This window comes from Euprymna scolopes, chromosome 24 (assembly GCF_053919585.1).
Source record: "Euprymna scolopes isolate OS-2025 chromosome 24, ASM5391958v1, whole genome shotgun sequence".
NCBI lineage: Eukaryota > Metazoa > Mollusca > Cephalopoda > Sepiida > Sepiolidae > Euprymna > Euprymna scolopes.
This window is the reverse complement of record NC_136505.1, coordinates 43,960,816-43,981,449: the sequence shown is the minus strand read 5'-3', so window position 1 is coordinate 43,981,449 and position 20,634 is coordinate 43,960,816. Positions and strand designations below refer to the sequence as shown.

At 31.2% G+C, this 20,634-nt stretch overlaps 1 protein-coding gene across 7 annotated transcripts in view; it reads left to right on the top strand.

Annotated features, from left to right (window-relative positions):
- The window catches only part of LOC145246680 (uncharacterized), a 225,955-nt gene that overhangs the window by 116,444 nt on the left and 88,877 nt on the right, over positions 1 to 20,634 (top strand). The window contains exon 1 of one of the 7 annotated variants that reach the window (XM_080108398.1): positions 6,304 to 6,429. The exons of the other annotated variants lie outside the window; for them this stretch is intronic. The gene's annotated coding sequence lies outside the window, so the exon portion shown is untranslated. Of the gene's footprint in view, positions 1 to 6,303; positions 6,430 to 20,634 lie in introns of those variants that run through there. 7 annotated transcript variants of the gene reach the window in all.

Here is a 20,634-nt window from a genome sequence, read left to right as displayed (position 1 = left end):
CAAAATTTTGTATGCGCCTTTCTGTATCTTAGAAATATTGAGTGATATTCTCACGTTTTTATTTTCTGAACATTGGAAAAATTAAACATTAGCTATTATTTAAACGTCAGTTGTCTACATGTATGTATATACAGCAAAAAGTAAAATGAAATACAAAACAAACACAAAGTTTGTATAATCTGGATCAGCGTTGCTTCGGATGAATAATACCTGATTTAAAAAATATTCATTTTTCGGGGGGTACTATGAGCTAGGTTTCGACAGGGAGTGATTGAGAGAGATAGATAGATAGATAGATAGATAGATAGATACATAGAGAGAGAGAGAGAGAGAGAGAGAGAGAGAGAGAGAGAGAGAGAGAGAGAGGTTCTAAATTTAAAAGTTTTAAATTGTTTGGAATTCTCAACAAGTACAAAATAATTGTTTATTTTCTGCTTTAAAGACACGTGGAAAAAGTACTTGAGGGCCTGCAACATCACTTAGAACAAATGGAAGACCCAGGATGTTGATAGTAACGCTTTGGTTCATTATTGTTTATGGGGGCAATGTAGATGTAGATATAAAGGGTCGGTTTTTGTCCAGACTCCCTATATATATATATATATATATATATATATATATAAAACAATAACAAAATAAAATATCAAATGTTATGAGTATCCGAGCAGCGATTTTCTCGAGCGCCATCTTGAAAAAATATCTCAAGAAACAAAGAGAGAATAACTTAACAATACTTCATATTTACTATATTTATGTTGTAGCGCCTATGAATTCACATTACTGACTTAAAAATATGCGATCCACAATTTTGCTAGTCCAGTTATTAAGTAAGAATGTTCATGGCTGACCAGTCGGTGTCTCTCAATTGCTTATTATCGGTTAAACAAGTAGAATGTCCGGATCTGAAAAGAGACTACGCCTGGCCGGGCAAATAAAAGACTTGGGAATTACGAGGGCGAAATGGGGGTGGGGCTGGGGTGGGTGAAAACCTGTCCCCTTCAATAAAAATTGAAATGAGCGCTCTCACGCACGCACGTACGCACGTGCGCATAGCAAATATTTGAGGTAAGGCAGTTGACACGTTGACGAACTTATCATTTCGCGGTTGTTCTACAAGTCAAGAAAGTAAAATCTCTTTTCTTGTATAATTCATAGTATCTGCTGAGAGGCGGGCGAGATGCAATTCAGATCGTAATATTAGGAAAAGCATCACTTTAGAATGTAATTATCCTATTCTTTTATTCAGCAATAATAATAATAATAATAATAATAATAATAATAATAATAATAATAATAATAATAATAATAATAATGTCTAGCAAAACCCGTCCTTCAATAGAATAATCAGTGTAATATTAGTTCCGATCAGTCCGTGAATTTAAAAATAAATATTTTTGAAGACAAATATGTATAACTATTGTAGATATATTATTACAAGAAATAAAACTAAGGCACTGCCTGGCGATAAATAACACTAGTATTTTGATCTGCAACGACCAAACACTGGCTTCCGATTACTAACATTATTGTGACCTGCATCAACCGAACACTGGCTGGCTATACTGAATATATTATTATTTTGATCTGCACCCACAACAGACTGGCTGGCAATAAGAAACTTTGTATTGTGATCTACACCAAACCAGACACTGGCTGGGGATAAATAACTCATTAGTATTGTGATCTTCACACACCATGCACTGGATGGCGATAAATAACTTATTAGGCTTGTGATCTGCACCGACTAGACATTGGCTAACGATTACTTATCCATTCGAAACAATTATTTATTGGACATTTTAGAATATGTAATTTTAATACTGAGGAATTCAGCATGATAACGGTTGATGTGATTTGAGATTATTCCATTTTTATTTTGAAGGGTGCTCAGAGTGATAACAGTCAAAGCGAATTAGAGAGGACGATCACGTTAGAGATTTGGGTGAGGTCAGAGCCGTAATGAGAAGTCACGCGTGGTGGGAGAATGAGGAAATGAATGTCGTTGTTACAAAAAAAAGGAATCAAGTTGTTACTTGTCCTACAACGTGTTGGGTCTACGTGTGTAAATGTGTTACAGTTTGTGGATAGAGAGTTCTGGAAATCTGGAGAGATTTATTGTCATCTAGACCCCAGGGAATACCACCTGATATTATCAGTGAGTAATAATTAGGGCTATGAAAACAGCATTTTCTTTTCCTTGTTTTGATTCCCATGTATATATCCATTGATATCTTATGTGTTTTTATGTTGAGTAATGTGAATTGTGTCTAACTGTGTCGGATATATACTCGAGAGTCAAAACAATGAAAAGAAAATGCTGTTTTCATAGCCCTAGTAATCATTGATGGTTACTTGTGTGAGAACTCCTAATAAATAAATAATAATAATTAGCTAAAAAAGAGTACAATAAATTAGCTCAAAAGCAGTACAATGAGAATGTTGTGGTAAAGGTCCATTAGAATATATGAAAGAAAAAGAAGGTTGGAATGCAGTAAAAATAGTATGAGCATGCCCCATTAGGAATTGCTGAGAACGATCATGTGAAATTATTGTGAGATATGAATATCCAATGTAATAATGTGATTGAAAAGATTTAGTATTGTTTTTAAGAAAAGAACACAAGGCAATAATCATTGATATAGCAGTTGCCAGATGATGTGAATACGGAGGGGAAAGAACAGGAAAGTTAAAAAAAAAAAATAACAAGACTTGAAAAGGAATGCAGGAAGATCGTGGAAGCTGAGGAAAGTAGAAAGTGTGCCTATTGTGGGGGAGCCTTGGGGAGTGTGAAAAAGAGATTTGACACATGGATTGAGAAAATTGGGATCAATTGCAATGTTGGGGTGCTTCAGAAGATTGCCTTGTTGGGAACTGCTAGAATCTTGCAGAAAGTACTGGAGGTCTGAGAGAAAAAGACGCTGATAAATTATGGTCATTTGTTATGACCCGCTTTATCAACATAAAATCGACAATAACAACAGCTCCACACAAAATGTGACAACTGAAATAATAATAATAATAATAATAATAATAATAATAATAATAATAATAATAATAATAATAATAATAATAATAATAATAACGCAAGTGCATCTACAAAGGCCATCGAAAGAGGTGGAGAGTACTGGAAATCTGGGGAGACTTGCTGTCACTCAGACTCCAGAGAACGCCACAAGTTGTTCTCAAAGAGAGATCTTTAAAGATGGCCTGTATGACTACTTGTGGTGAGTAAATATTACTACTACTACTACTACTACTACTACTACTACTACTATTACTACTACTACTACTACTACTGCTGTTGCTAATAATAATAATAATAATAATAATAATAATAATAATACGGAAACAAAATATCTATTGTGCAAATGATTCGTTTGTGTGCAATCAATTGAACAGAAGCTGTTATTTCAGCAAGGGCTGAAAGGGAGAAATTATCGGTTCATACCTTTTCTTAACGGCCCGTAAATGACTACAGTTAATATTATAGAACCTAAAATTGGCAAAACCAATTCCATAGACTGCGACGATATCCATTAATCCAATCATCTCAAAATTCTGTAAACAGGAAAATATCCATTTTATTTAATGACGGAAATATACGCGTCAGGTTATAGGGTTGGTGGTAAAATACAAGTTATTCGGTTAAGTTAGTGTCCGTTTACGTGATCCCAACCCAAATCCATCCGCGTTTAGTTGAGTTGTTTTAAGGCATACCAGCCCTTGTATTTATTTTAATATTGAAACCAGTCATTTTGAAAAAAAAAAATGCTCTACGTTCTTTATATCTTCAAATATTTGTTCATAATGTTTGTTTACGTTTTTTTATGGTATGTCAGCCATTTTCGGGTTATTTAAAATGTCAAATCCAGTAATTTTGGAAAAAAAGTTTTATACTTTGTGTTCTTTATATCTTCAAATATTTATTCATGATGTTTGGTTTGGTTATTTTGTAGAGGAAAATTGTCGTTTTTTTTTTACTTTGCAGAACATGATTGAGTTTTGCAAAAGGAAAGAGGAAAACTATAATATCGACGTTTGGTGTATTTTAAATCGGAAAGTCAGTACTTTCAGGCAGTCTGATCAGGTAACACCGAACCACTCTAGTTCACAGAAAACACGCAAACAAAAAGCTATAGTATTAGCAACAAGTACTTGTTCTGGTCTGTGAAAAATGTCTAATAGTAAAGCCGTAACCGAAACTGCCTTCAACAACTAAATAAGTAGAAACGATGTGAAACAGTCAGCTACTTTGATAAACCGTACAAGCAACCTCAACTGGACTTCACTACTAAACACGTAAAATACAATATGACATTAAAAAACGTATCAATAATATGACAACAACATGAAGAATAATGAAATAAGTTATTAACTCCAAATCCTATTACTGTTGAGAATGGCAGGTCTTAAATAATATTGCAAGGTACAAGGTGTGTTTAATAAGCTTCCAAACTTTTTTGTACAGGCATTTAAAATTATCGTAGACTTTTGAAAATTCAATATGTTATTGCTATACATCTTTTAAGATGACTGACCAATTTTTTATGATTTCCGGTTCAAATGAACAGCTACAGCAGGAATTGGAATGCACCCTACTAAAGCGTGATTGTCACTGTTGGTTAATGTTGTGGTGGCACCCACTCATTTACATAGGTGGATAATATTACACATAAATAACAAGACTCGGTTAGTCTGAGTCTGAGTTAACCAGAAGCCACCGAAGGCCGAGCCGAGAGCAGATATGTTCTCCAGCCAAGACTCTCTTACCTGACAACCGTTATGTAAATATACTGTAAATATACTTTTCCTAATACACTTCTTATTGATCTACCTTTGTTTGTTGAGTCTTCATTTGTATTGCCTTATACGTTATTTGGTTCAACCTGCAAACATAACAGTTGGCGACGAAAATCAACGTCAAACATAACAGTTAATTCCAAAAATGCAATCTAGACGTGAGGACACTTTAGAAGAACGATACACAATAAAAGTCTGTTGTAAACTTAGAAAAAATGCCACAGAAACGTATGGAATGCTTCAGACTGTTTTTGGAGCATCTTGCATGAATCGCACATCAGTTTTCGAGTGGCAAAAGAGATTCAAGGAAGGCAGGAAGTCTGTGAGGGATGATGAGAGGTGTAGGAGGAGCAAGGAGGTCAGAACATCAAAGTTGATTGGCCAAAGCAAGAATTTCATGGATAAGGACCGTCGCGTGTCTATAGAGAAAATAATTGCACAGTTTGATATCAGTGTTGAAACAGTACACACAATTTGTGAGGGACTGAAGACGTAGAAAATTTACACGAAGTTTGTCCCAAATGTGCTCAGAGAAGATCAGATTATTTGACTAAGATGGCCATAAAGACAGTTCCCCACCCTCCCTATAGTCCAGACCTTGCTCCCCGTGACTTTTGGTGATTCTCTAAGCTCAAGAAAAACTGAGACGCTGTCGTTATGAGACAATTGAGGGAAAGAGGCTGTGACGAGAATCATTGACACGCTCACTCAAGAGGATTTCTATGGAGATTTCCTAAAGTTGTTGGAGCCGTACAACAGGTGCATTGCAGTTGGAGGAGATTACTTCGAAGGGGACTAGAGTTTCATGTGTGCATTATTAATAAAAGTTCACACACGAAAAATATATAGAAACTTATTTAATACACGTTGTATTCTAACCTGCATTTGGGCTAATCCCACTTTTAATTCTAGGGTCACAATAGTCTTATTTTGTTATTGAAACAAAGCCGACACCATCCCAACCACCTGGACGACCCAACCTCATTTAAGTAATTGTTTGTTTTTTTTCACAATAAGTAATATAGAGACATATTCATTGTTAACTCAAATATGAAATTTAATAAATAAACAAGGAAACATAAAACAAAATAATGATAGTGAATATCGAAGGAATTCAACCTTAAAGGAATGTTGACAGGAATTTACATGACTATTCGGTTGAGAGAAAAAGTGTTACAAATCGTGGACACGCATGCGAGAATTGGATGCGTAGAGCGAGAAGGAAGGAAGAAAGGAAGGAAAGAAGGGAATGGGGGTAGGAAGAGGGAGATAGGATAGGAGGAAGGAGGGGTCGAGAAAGCTGAGCTAGATCCAAGTTATAAAGAGATACGAAGAGGGAAAGAGTAAAAAAAAAGAAAAGAGATAAATCAATAGAAAGATTGGGAGAGTGTATATGCGTGTGTGGGAGGGAAAGGGGGAGCAGAAAAACAATAGAGAGAGAGAGAGAGCAAGAGAGAGAGCGAGAAAGAGAGAGAGAGAGAGAGAGAGAGAGAGAGAGAGAGAGAGAGAGAGGGGGGGGATTGGTTTGGTTTGGTTTAAAAGGGTAGATGTTTTTTTTTTTAAGTCGTTGAGACATAAGGTATATCCACCTAACTACCCGAGGACAAAAACACTTCTAGTACAAGAAAGGTAAGAAATGAATAAAATATTTCGATTTAAACACAAGTAACACGTATTTTGCTCGATTCTGAATTAAATCTTGACTGTACACTTAAAAAAAAATCTTGACTGTACACTAAAAAAAACAAAAAACCTTTACTAACGTAACATATATCATTTAACAATCCATTAATATCGTAAGGCACAGCTAATCAAATGTTATTTCTTTTAATTCCCTTTTTTTCTGGATTGCATTTTGATTTGAATCACACGAAATACATGCTAAAATATTCCTCAATTTTCCATTTCAATTATTCTAATGAACCGAAATTTGGAAGCAGCTCACGAAGTGATCAATCACTTAGTGTTATTACCTATCATTCTTATCCTCTATCACGGTATATTTTTTTTTATTCCGCCATGTAACTCTCGCTTCTACATCTTTATTTCCGTGGCTCTGTTTATTAAAATGTGAAAGTAGTAAAGAAAGGAAAGAATAAAAATAATCACCGTACTCTATTACAGACAAAATGGAATATCATCACAAGCAGTAATACTATTTAATTTGAGAACGACCGAGCGACCGAGAGAGCGAGAGAGAAAGATAAACAGAGAGAGAGATAGAGAGAGAGAGAGAGAGAGAGAGAGAGAGAGAAAGAGAAATAGATAGATAGAGAGAGAGAGAGAGAGAGAGAGAGAGAGAAAGATAGATAGATAGAGATAGATAGATAGAGAGAGAGAGAGAGAGACACAGAGGGAGAGAAAATAAGAAAGATTTTAATTCAGTTTTTTTATTTTTAATATTTAACTGGCTTTGTAAACTCACTTTTTCCTGATTATAAAAATAATTTGGTGTCATATATTCCCTTTGCGCTGTCGATGATATATATATATATATATATATATATATAGACTAATAAAGTCGATATTGTCTCTGAAACGATCGTACACTATTTTAAGTTATTATTGTTTGACTTCTTAGAAACATATGTAAATGACCTTTAATTAATTTCATTTAGCAATTCTTTATTTATTTTTTATTTTTTTATTTATTTATTTTTTTTTATTACATTTTCACCCGAAACAAGGCACATTGCCACTTTGGTGTAGGGGGCTACTATCAGGGGCCGCAACTACTGGGGCACTATGTTGGGATTTGGGCAGCAAGATGTCGGTTCATGTTACACTTGAACTTCTGCATGTTAGTACACTTAGGGAAGCAGGGACCTGAAATGGAATTCCAGAGTCTAGCGGTTCTGGGGAAGAAACTACTGGAGTAGAAAGATCTTTCACATCTAGGGATCTCTACTGTGTGGAGATGGGATTTAGCTGCCTGTCGGGTTTGTCGAGGGTGTCTACATCGTGGGGGCACAAGTGTCTGCAGTTCGTCAGAGCATTCACCATTAAAATACTTGTAGAACAGGCAGAGGGATGCAACGTTTCGTCGATGGGACAGAGGCTGAAGCTTAGAAGCCAGTTCAGGGCCTATCAGATTGGCGACTCTGTTTTGAACCTTGTCTAGGAGCGAGAGACTAGCAGCAGATGCACCAGCCCAAATGTGACAACAATACTCCATAAATGGGCGAATGGTGGCCTTATAGAGGTACAGGATACTTTCAGGTGTCAGTAGTTTTCTAGCACGGTAGAGAGAGCCTACCTTTTTCGCAGCGGCCCTGACAATGTTTTCAATATAATTGTTCCAACTCATGTTTCCTGTGAACGTTGACCAAGCAGTTTGAAAGATGTAATCTCAGACAGGGAGTCACTGGCCATTGCTATTTTAATATAGATATTGGGAACAAATTGTACAACTTAACAAAACTCACATAATAATACCGCTCATTAATCTGTTTTTTTAAACATTTATCAACACTCATTCGATTTTGCTGATAAGAAAATCTTGATATTGTAAAAGAGTGCGAAACAGACGTAAAACATGCTCACACATCTCCACCAATTTTCAGTTTATAACACTTAATTAGATGTACTTATTTGCCCCGATTCCTTGCTTACCCTTTGTTGGATTTGAAACCTACGATACTCATGCTGCACTGATATTATATATATATATATATATATATATATATATATATATATATATATATATATATATATATATATATATATAATGAATATTATATTTCCACAATAACTAAGACAACCATATATTATAATTTATGTTTTATTATACGATGTATTTCTCTCGCGTTACAATCGTTTCATAATAATTTGGACAAGCTGCAAGATTATTTTGTTAAAAGATATTCCAAAATGGCTAATCTTCAGACAAAAAGTACAACTATAATGCATAAAACCATACACCATTTCTTATTTACAAGCAGCGAAACTCACCGCTCCATCCGTCATTTTCTCGGTTTCTATTAAATTATGTATATGAGCTTAATTAACTGGGTCAATTTATATTGACTTAGTTTTATTTGGTATATGAGTAATACCGGAATTTAATTAGTAAAGTTTTGCTTAAAAATATACTATACTATACTATAATATAATATGATATGATATGATATAATATAATATATATATAATATATATATATATATATATATATATATATATATATATATATATATATATATATATATGTGTGTGTGTGTTTGTAAAAAAGATCATGACAGCATAGGTACCGTAGGTTTCAAATCATACAAAGGGAAATAGTACGTGGCTGACTTTAGGAAGTATCCTCGGCTTTTGTGATAATCTGTTGATTCGGAAAATAGCCAAGAGATCAAAACAGAGTATCAGAAGAGTCCGCAAAAGACGCTCACTCCCAGTTTTCCTTTTAATTTCATTTAGCACTTCTTTATTTTTTTTATTTTATTTATTTATTTTTTTTTTATTACATTTTCACCCGAAACAAGGCACATTGCCACTTTGGTGTAGGGGGCTACTATCAGGGGCAGCAACTACTGGGGCACTATGTTGGGATTTGGGCAGCAAGATGTCCGTTCACGTTACACTTGAACTTCTGCATGTTAGTACAGTTAGGGAAGCAGGAACCTTGAATGGAATTCCAGAGTCTAGCGCGCGTGCGTGTATGTGTGTGTGTAAAATTACAGATTAGACTTATATGTTATGATTTATTGTCCGTTACGGTTCAAAAACTCTTACACGTGTTTCAAGATAATATTCACAACATACTTGAAGGAGATCCAGGTTGCCATGACAAACCTTTATTCGGAGACCTTGAAGACTCTTGATAATGTTGTCTAATAAGTAATTGAGACACACACACACATTTATATATACATATGCATGTATGTGAGTGCACATTAATATATATGTCAGCGACATGTCCTTATTTATCCCCCTGCAGGCCAATCCTCTCTACCCCCATTTAAAATGAAATACTCCTCCCTAATCTGAGATGAGAATCTATTCTTGTAAGTAATATAACAGAATGGTTTTGTATCTTGAGTAAAATTTCGAGGGAAATTCTTGGCCTGATGACGTAGTCTCCGTTAAATGGATGATTACAGAAACATGTATGTATATATGTAGCCATTAATGTTTGTATAAATAAATTTTATATACATATATATATATATATATATGTATATATATACACATATATATTTGTTTCTCCTTGTGTCGATTCGATAATTTTGTATATATATATATATATATATATATATATATATATATATATATATATATATATATTAATTTTCTTCCTTTGAAGATTGTAACGTTGAATATGGGGCAGCAAACCAGCTGCCAATATTGTCCTGCTTTTTATTGAAACCAGCGGAAAGCTCTTTTAGTATCTTCGTGGTTCCCTTAAGTGCAATTGTCTGAATCTCTCTCTCTCTCTCTCTCTCTCTCTCTCTCTCTATATATATATATATATATATATATATATATATATATACTTGATAATACACAAATATACATACGTAGGCCCAGATACGTACATACGCACATACACACACACATACACACACACACACACGCACACACACACAAATGTATACACACACGCACAGACATATACACACCCTCACACATAACTTCAAATACGTATACACACATGTATATGCATCAGACCAAATATCTAGGCCTCATGGAAAGAAACTGGAACATTAGATATATATATATATATATATATATATATATATATATATATATATATATATATATGCCTTTCATGTACAAGTGAGATTTGTAAAAATAGATTTTATGAATTAAATAAAAATAAATAAAAAAATATTCCTTAGCATAGTATAGTGTCTTAACTGTTTATGCCAACTAACTAGCAATAAACTAGATTTGATTTTAACTATAAATTGAAAATTTAAACTTTTTCATATATTTTATTCTTCACAAAAATAATCTTAAAATTAATTTAGTTTTCAATTTTGAATTAATAAAATTGTTTATGAGCTTCCTATAATTCTCATCGGTTGACCATCATCATTGGATACTTAATGAATTATCTGCCCTTGGTTTTAGAATTATTTTTGTTTTGCTGATATAAAGTGTACTTACAGCTGTTTTGTCTAGTCTCATTTTTAAAGTGTGTGTATAAATATATTTATATACAAATAAATAAAAGAATAAATATTTTTAAGTAAATATGTATTATACGTATAATATCCATATAAATATATATACATATATATATGTATATATATGTATGTATGTATATATATACATACATACATACATACATACATACATATATATATATATATATATATATATATATATAATACGTATATTTAATGAAAGATTATGATGAAAGTCATATGTAATAGAAGAAAGTAATTTTTAAAATAAATCGTCAATATTAAAGACGTCAATTTCTTTTGATGTATGTTCTTCACCTCGTTTTTGATCTATTAATAGGTATCCATTTTTAAGTTGCTTCTTTTTTTCTTTCAATTCATTTGGAGCAGAAATAATTACATTTACTTACGTGAATCGAGCTTTTTCTAAGTTCAAGGGAGATAGACAACCCACGAGTTTTAATGTGCATCTATCCCGAGAATAGAACATTCCAAATGAGCTGAGCACCATTTAAACACAAATGAAAACTTCTATCGTTGGATTTAAGTACATAAAAATATTTGCATTTGATTGTTGATAAATCTTGTTAAAAAATAGATCCTTATAGGATTGCCCAAGTTAAGCAACGCTGAGCCTGGTCAATATTTAGATAGATAACAGTTTGGGAATGACACGTGTTTTCACGAAGGAGTCAGTGTCTGTTGTCCCTTTCTTTAATACCCTGGGGGAAGGTATGAACCCATGTCTTTCCTCATCAATCTATAGGTAAAATTGTAAGATAAACCAAAATCTAAAGTCCAGGCCAAGAGTATCCAAACTACGACCCGGTTCAGATCCGGCGGGTCAAAGTTTTCTTTTTTATCTGGCCTGCGTTATGGAAAATAAAAATATATCATGAATATATATATATATATATATATATATATATATATATATATATATATATATATATATATATATATATATATCTGTGTGTATGTGTGTATCTGATGCTGCAGTATGGAAAATATAAATATTCATGAATATATATATATATATATATATATATATATATTCATGAAAATATATATATGAAAAAATATATATTCATATATATATATATATATATATATATATATATATATATATATATATATATATATATATATATATATATATATGAAAATATATATAAATATATCTGGTAGTGCGATTTGGAAAAATATAAATATTCATGAAAAAAAAAATATATATTCATAAATATATATATATATATATATATATATATATATATATATATATATATATATGAAAAAATATATATATATATATGAAAAAAATATAAATGGATGTATACATATATATGGTACTGTGGTACGGAGAACATAAATATTAATGAAAAATGAAAAAAAATGGAAACGTGAAAATAGTATTGTCGTTTTCCTTTTTATTCATAAATGGATAAAAGAATGGGGTTTTGACGAACAAGTTCCATTACAAATCAAAGCTAATGATCAAAACATTATAAAGTATGTGCAGCTCTAAAAACTCATTGATATGCGACTCTCTGTTCGAAAACTTTGGAGACTCCTGGTTTAGTGGGAAAGAAAAACTCGAAACAATACCGGACCTGTTTTTCTTTTCTTTTTTTTTTTTTTTTTTTTTTTTTTTTTTTACTAGGAAGTCTCCATTTATCAAAGCAGTCGAGGATAAGGATTAATGAGTGTAGCCGGTGAGACAACACCATGATTATTTCTAATGATAAAGATTGGTCAGACTTTTATTATTTAGAAGGACGGCTCAACAAGAATTCGTTTACAGTGGACTGGTAAAACAAACCATGTAATGGTCAGCCGGGAAGCAGCCATGCGGTATTGTGTTTTATAGACGGGTATTTTGAAGTAGCTTTAGCCGATCTCATAGTCCACGACAATATCTATTTACCCAATCTTCAATGAAGAAAGATGTGACGAACAATGTTTAAAGATTTGAACGTTCAGTTATCGTCGAAACTTCTAATAAACTATTGATCTCGAAAATCGATTTTTATTGCAAATAAAATATTGTCAAATTTTAGTCATTTAATTATTTTTTTAAAAATTTATTTGGATTTATCACTTTAGAATTTCGTATTTTATAAATATAGAATTACCTTCCCCCCTCTCCAAAACATAATCGATTATCTGACCAATGGATTTTATTTAACTGTTATAATATTGTTATCATAGCGACTTTTTCGTTTAAGTATACAGTTTTTACCATGGATTGTTACGTTTGTGCCAATGTTATGGTTTTCTAGCTGTTTCTGTTGTTGTTGTTGTCGTTGTTGTTGTTGTTGAGCACGATTTCTTCATTTCGTATAAATCAAATGATCATTGTTGGCACTCGTTTCCTTGATTTCGTTCTAGTTAGACACTTACGAGAAGGACCCTATGAAGGATACTAAGATCCTCAAGGCAAAGTGTTTTTGTGGAGCAAACTGATTTCGAACAGTATACCCTCAGGTTCTCAGTCAATGTCGTTAACCACTTAGCTACTGTCACCTCTTTGTTTCTGTTGCTCATGTGTTGTGTTTTCCTGAATTTTATGTTTGAACTCTAACTTTGTATTAGACGTTAGTATGTGCACAATATTTTCCTATATAAATTGAAGGAATTCAACCTTAAAGGAATGTCGATAATATAAATAATACTTGAAAATACAACCCGGAAACACACTATTCAAGTTAAAACAAATAGAATAATTAAAAAGTTAAATATAAAATAATTAAGATTAAATGAATACCAGAATATATATAAAAGGTAAACCTTAGTGTGAGCTGCCGCTTTTTTTTTTTTGAAATCTATCTATCTTTAAAAATATGAGTAGTAAAAAATGATTTATTTATAAATAAAATGGTTATCCACGAACACGTGTTTCGCCTTTACTGAGACTCATCAGCAGGACTAACTATTACAGGATCTGAAACAACGACCAAAGAGATTGTAAACAGCAATTTACCGGCAAGCATGGAAGAACCTGTTTGAAATAGGAAGCGAATAATTATTAGCTTTATAACAGAGCTATTATCGCGAACAATAACGACAAATAACGAAAACAAGTATTGAGCTATTTGAAAATTATTTCTTATCAATTCTGATCGTAGGTGTTTCTTTGTTATTTTTTGTAAAGGCGATTACGCTCGGCGCTCCTTGTACTTACGTGGGTGTAAAAAAGGTGTAAAGAATTTGAATATAGGCACTCCCTTCTCTGTTGAAAGAAGCAACGAAAATTTCCTTAAATTAAAAGCGATTTTCATTCAAACATGTACTGGTAAAACCCCTGAATCATTTCGTCAATTTTTTTAAGTCAACTTTTTTAAGTGAACATTTCGGTTTTTACATGAGTAATAAATAAACATTAAGATCTCTCTCTCTCTCTCTCTCTCTCTCTATATATATATATATATATATATATATATATATATATATATATATATATATAATGTTTCATTTTTTATTACCGTATCTTTCTGTAAAAGTCTGAGGAAGCTACAGATGGCCAAAAAAAAACGGCCGAGTAGCTGAAACAATAATGCAACTTAACAGAAAGATACGGTAATAAAAAATAAAACGCATATTTGCTCTACAACAGTATTGAGCACTTTCTTTAGTTTTTATTAATTACCATTTCCACTATATATATGTATATATATATATATATACATATATATATATATATATATATATATATATATATATATATATATATATATATATAGTGAGAAATTAATCTCACACACTAAATAATCCCTGGTTGAGGCAAAAATAATTTCACAATTACAAAACCATACCTTTAAATTCAAATTTTATATAGTTATATCATAAGAATGGCTGAAAACAAATAGCAGGAGAGAAAGCACTAACCAAACCTCCGCTGGATGAGTGCGAAGAGGACTAGGACTTGGGGAGGCTTATTGCCAATCACATTCCATCCAGCTCAATATTTATGATTAATTATATATCAACGAAAACGTCATATTATCCTAAAATATTTGGACTTAATAACCTCAGGCAACACGGAGTATTTTTGTTAGTAAGTAAAAACTTACAAAAGCGACATTTTTCTTAATTTATCCAAGAAAGTAATTGTGTACAAATGATTGGCAAGTTCACAGAAATCTAGATAACTAAACAAAGAGTATGTGACACCTGTGATGGCGGCCTCGCCTATTATCGACTGCACGTTAGTTATCTCTTCATTACTGAACTGAATTTAATCCATCAGTGCGTGTGTTTTTATTTGGGTGCGAGGGTACATAAAATGGTATGGTTTATTTGAGTGCGAGGGTATATAAAACATTGTGTTTTTATTTTGGTGTGAGGGTATATAAATGGTGTGTTTTTATTTTTGTGTGAGGGTATATAAAAATAGTGTTTTGATTTGGGCTCGAGGATACATAAAATGGTGTGTTTTTATTTGGGCTCAAGGATACATAAAATGGTGTGTTTTTATTTTGGTGTGAGGGTATATAAAATTGCTGTTTTTATTTGGGCTCGAGCGTATATAAAAATGGTGGGTTTTTATTTGGGTGCGAGGCTATACAAAAATGGCGTGTTTTTATTTTGGTGCGAGGGTATATAAAAATTGTGTGTTTTTTTATTTGAGTGCGAGGGTACATAAAAATGGCGAATGCTTATTTGGGTTACCTCTGTGGATTAAATAAAGGGAACCGTTCGAAATTCCGTGCAGATCCCCGGGTTTGACAGAAATATTGCCGAGGTCGATCAGATACACCTGAAGAAGATCGGAGGTTACATCGTCCAAAACGTTGTGAGAATAGCACTAAAAATGAGAACAATAGTTCGAAGAATCCAAATAATACAAATTATCAATTCTCATAAAAAAACACAAAAAAACAACAACATAGTTTTGCCCTACTATATCTAATTTTTCATCATCATCTCGTATGCCCCATTGTTTGCTTAACTATATTCATATTATATTACTATGTCAGTATAAAAACGTTAATAACTTCGGTATGTATGATTGTTGATAGGGTTACTTCATTCTCGTTCAACATCGCCCAACAATGCTATTCGAGTTAAAATACGAAACCAGAATTCTTATAAGTAACATAGACAAAAGCAAAACTGTTCTTGATTGCAATTAAGTAACTACTACGACTTGTTTAACAAAATAAAATTCATTTGAATATTAGTTCGTTGAACAGTTCGTACTTTTTTTTTTGAACTGAGAAAGGTTAACTTGTAACATATTCGTTATATGTCAACACTCGGGACCCACACGTTGTATGCAGGCAGTCGCAATGAAACAAAGACAAGGAAAGAATTCGATTCACCCTTTTTTGTAGATTACACAACAGACATTTATTCACAGGTACTTCTAGAATAACGCCTTGTCTCTTGCCAAAAAGTATTCTCGTACTTCAATGTGTTTAACAAGACTGTGCATTGTTGAACAGGTGATATTGTGTTTTTGTCTGGCCATGTTTCTTTGTCGCTCTCGGGCCTCGTGTGTAACACGTCCGTTTCTGTCTTTCTCGGGATACATTTTTTCTTTTTTTTATAATCTATTATTTCCCTCTTCCTCGCTGTGACATCACTTCGCACACGGCTCGGTCATTTGCATATATTGGCTGTCATACAGTTGCTGCTACTGCTGACATACGCGCGTCCACACTTTGTTACAAGTCTACAACCGTGGCGAACACGCATATTGACTTTGTCGAGCCACTTCCTGTTTTGAACGTCATTATACGTCATAGAAAGTAAACGGTGTTAGTCATTTTTTTTTAAATGGGAATCGCTCCAGACAAGGTATAAAGCCACTCGATGCAAGCAGCTAAAAAACATACTTCAAGTTCAAAAATTTGCCAAACGATTTGTTAGATGGAATAGATTCTGACCCAGAAAACAGCGATTCTCACCTCTTTGTCAGAAATATCGCTCATGGAATACGAGGACTAAAGGACAAAATAAAGGAAGCGAGAAATACGAGGCTGGTGAAATTATGCCCAAGATCCACTTTCTACTTTCCTTAAATTTAGAGACCCCGCCCAATTATGTTCCACACCTTTTTGCTTGTTTCGTTTTATTTTCGTACAACTATCTGATAAAAATATTTTACAAAGGATTCATCACTTATCAAGTCCCGAAGGCCATTCGAGGATAAGTGTTAATGAATGTAAGATGGCCGTGTAATAATCGTTAATAGTTTAGGTTGGATAGAATTTGGTACAATGTTTCACATGCTGGCAGTTCTAGGAAAGAAACTTTGTTCATGAAATCTGCGTTTAGATTTGGGTCTTTGTTTTTTTTTTCATTTCGCATTTCTATTTTTGATAATTTATTTTATTCGTCATTTTATTCGCTGTAGGGTTTTCAATGACGTCATGCTGATATAAAACGTCATATGCTGACTTTACTATTGATGTGTTTATTTTATTTATACGAAACAATTTTGATTAATTTTATGAGTAAAATCTTTATCGGAAATATACATCAAACGCTAAACTAGTTTATTATTGATCTTCATATTAATTTTTTTTGTGTGTCGTGTGAAAGTCTGGTTGACGCCCATGTCCGACGGGTCAATTAAGTATGACGAGTCACAGCGTTTGTGTCATGCTATCGATAAAAGTATCGCACCTGTCGCAATTTCTATGCTTATTTATCAGATCAAAAAATCGATAATCGATCGACACGACATCAGCTGCCTTTACACACATATGAACTGATCGATATTATAAAATCATATATAAAACAGAAGTCGCACCTTTCTAACAACCTCTAAATTTGTCTTATTCAATTAAAAAAAAATAATATTGTTAATTAAAATAAAAAATTTTGTTAATTAAAAAAATAATATTGTTAATTAAAAAAATAATATTGTAAATTAAAAAAATATTATAGTTAATTAAAAAAATAATATTGTTGATTAAAAAAATAATATTGTTCATTAAAAAAATAATATTGTAAATTAAAAAAATAATATTGTTAATTAAAAAATAATATTGTAAATTAAAAAATAATATTGTTAATAAAAAAAATTATATTGTTAATTAAAAAAATAATATTGTACATTAAAAAAATTATATTGTTAATTAAAAAAATCATATTGTTAATTAAAAAAATAATGTTGTTAATTAAAAAAATAATATTGTTAAGTTAAAAAAATATTGTTAATTAATAAAATAATATTGTTAATTAAAAAAATAATATTGTTTATAAAAATAATATTTTTAATTGAAAAAATAATAATTTTTATTACAAAAATAATATTGTTAATTAAAAATTAATATTGTTATTTAAAAAAATAATATTGCTAACTTAAAAAATAATATTGTTAATGAAAAAAATAATATTGTTAATTTAAAAAATAATATTGTTAATCAAACAAAAATAATATTGTTAATTAAAAAATAATATTGTTAATGAAAAAAATAATATTGTTTATTAAAAAAATAATATTCTTAATTAAACTAAAATAATATTGTTAATCAAACAAAAATAATATTGTTAATAAAAAATAATATTGTTATTAAAAAAATAATATTGCTAATTAAAAAATAATATTGTTAATTAAACAAAAATAATATTGTTAATTAAACAAGAATAATATTGTTATTAAAAAAATAATATTGTTATTAAAAAAATAATATTGTTAATTAAAAAATAATATTGTTAATTAAAAAAATAATATTGTAAATTAAAAAATATTATTGTTAATTAAAAAAATAATATTGTTAATTAAAAAATTATATTGTCAATTAAAAAATAATATTGTTAATTAAACAAACATAATATTGTTAATAAAAAACATAATATTGTTATTAAAAAAATTATATTGTTATTAAAAAATAATATTGTTAATTAAAAAAATTCTATGGTTAATTAAAAAATAATATTGTTTATAAAAAATAATATTGTTAATTAAAAAATAATATTGTTAATTAAAAAAAATAATATTGGTTATTAAAAAAATAATATTGTTAAAAAAAATAGTATTGTTTATTATAAAAATAATATTGTAAATTAAAAAATAATATTGTTAATTAAAAAAAATAATATTGTTAATTAAAAAAAAGTATTGTTAATTAAAAAAATAATATTGTTAATTAAACAAAAATAATATTGTTAATTAAAAAAAATAATATTGTTAATTAAAAAATGAAGAAAATTACTTTTCACCTTTTTTTTTTTTAAATAATGACTAATGCGAAAAGCAGCAATATCCTTCCTTCTCACGGTTGACGTCTCCAGATGTCGGATAGCCTTCTACTCTAAAAGTTTATTCCATCGGGCGGCTAGACTTTAGAATTCCCTATCTGTTTCCTGCTTCCCTTACTGTACTAATCTGCAGAAGTATACGGGTAATGTGAGCAGATATCTCGCCGTTCAACTCCACACAATTTTCTGTTTGACACGATCCCAAATAGTAGCCCTTACGTTCAAATTGGTAATATGTGTTGTTTGGGGTGAAAAAAACAAAAAAACAAAAAACAAACAAACTAACAAGTGAAGCAATGCTTCACTGAAGCATGCATGGTCCCCCCCGTGAGTGCACAGTGAACGAGGCATAACAAATGACTAGTTCAGCAACCCCCACCTCCATTTAACCTAAAAGTCCACAGGATACGTCAAATCCTGGTGAAAATGAACAAATGATACAAATTTAGGCCGTAAATTTGAGTTCTACACTATGCAAAAAGAAGAAATGACCAAGTCCATCATTTTAACCCCAAAAGTCCCCAAGGGCATAACATATTTTAATTTGAGTTCATCACCATGCAAAACTGCTAAATAGACATACTAAAAGTTTTTTGGTAAAATAGTCCCAAAAATGGAGTGTTTTTATTAGCCTTAAAAGAGCTCCTGGGGCACACCCAAGAGTTATCGCGAAGTATAGACAAACAAAATAATATAGAAATCAGCTAATTACAACTTTTCAGGAAGTTTTATAAAATGCAAGCCATCATTTTTCTTAATAGGCACAAAAGTGTCGGGGGACAAAAAAAAAAAAAAAAAAAAAAAAAATCACCCCCCTCAAAAAAAAACAAAAAACAAATAAACAAAAAAAAAAAAACAAGAAAAAAAAAACAAAAAAAAACAAGAAAAAAAAACAAGAAAAAAAAAACAATTAAAAGAAGGATTTTAGTTTTCGATATAAGAATAACATTAAGTAATTTATCGTAATTATGAACACGCCCTTGTACGATGACTACACCGGTACGTCATCGCCCCACTCGTTGTGTCAGTCCAAAGTTGTTATCTGATCTAGCGCGAAATGACGTCACGATAAGGAAAAAGAAGAGCAAGTTCAAGAAGACGATCATGTTTGAGGCGTGGATGACGTTCGAGAGCACGTTCGAGAAGACGATCATAGCGGTAACGATTCCATTTTTCTTCGTTTTTTTTTCTCCCCTAGAAGAAAAAGGACGAGAGAATGAAGAAATAAATGTTGCACAAAAAAAAAAAAAAAAAGATGCAAGTTGAAGATCTTTTCTATGCTTTGTCTACTTTGTGACCGAGGCTACAACATGTTGGTTCCGGGACAACGTTACATCCCTACAAAATAAAAACCACAAGTCCAGTTTTATAAAAAATAATAATGCCTATATATATATATATATATATATATATATATATATATATATATATATATATATATATATATATATATATATATATATATATATGATTGTTGAGCTGGATTAAATCCGAC